Raw genomic sequence first — 403 nt, 5'->3', positions numbered from 1 at the left:
GCTCAGTCCTAGCCCCAGCCCAGGCGTGCCCCGGCCCCGCTGGTGCCCGGCGCTGCCCAGCTCCCGGGAGCCGGGCCAGGGCCCCGCTGACCCGAAATAAATAGTGTTCCCCTGAAATTGCCCTAGCGATCCCCTGTGTGACACACTCGGCCACGGCTCCGTGCCCGGACCAGCCTGACCTTCTCCTTAGGGCTGTACCGAATCCGGGCTGGCTTGGTCAGACTGCCCGGTGTGCTCTGTGCGTGTGTGTGAGGGATCGGGGCTGTGTCCCCACTCTGTCCTACGCCCGGTGCCTCGCTGAGCTACTGTAATCTCATCTCTATTCCAGTGTCCCCTCCATCAACCTGAGCGGCTGCAAGTACGAGAGTGGTAAGTCAGAGGGGCTGGGGGGGGTCCCTGCAGG

The 403-nt window shown here is 65.3% G+C and overlaps 1 protein-coding gene across 2 annotated transcripts in view; it reads left to right on the top strand.

Annotated features, from left to right (window-relative positions):
• The first annotated feature begins 6 nt into the window (after positions 1 to 6).
• TTLL6 (tubulin tyrosine ligase like 6) overlaps positions 7 to 403 on the top strand; it is an 8397-nt gene continuing 8000 nt past the window's right edge. For both annotated transcript variants that reach the window (XM_017738305.1, XM_017738294.1), the window contains exon 1: positions 7 to 369. The gene's annotated coding sequence lies outside the window, so the exon portion shown is untranslated. The remainder of the gene's footprint in view (positions 370 to 403) is intronic.

This window comes from Corvus brachyrhynchos, unplaced genomic scaffold (assembly GCF_000691975.1).
Source record: "Corvus brachyrhynchos isolate BGI_N302 unplaced genomic scaffold, ASM69197v1 scaffold200, whole genome shotgun sequence".
NCBI classification, from domain to species: Eukaryota; Metazoa; Chordata; class Aves; order Passeriformes; family Corvidae; genus Corvus; species Corvus brachyrhynchos.
Note: the sequence above shows the minus strand (reverse complement) of the source record. Positions and strands in the feature narration are given on the sequence as shown.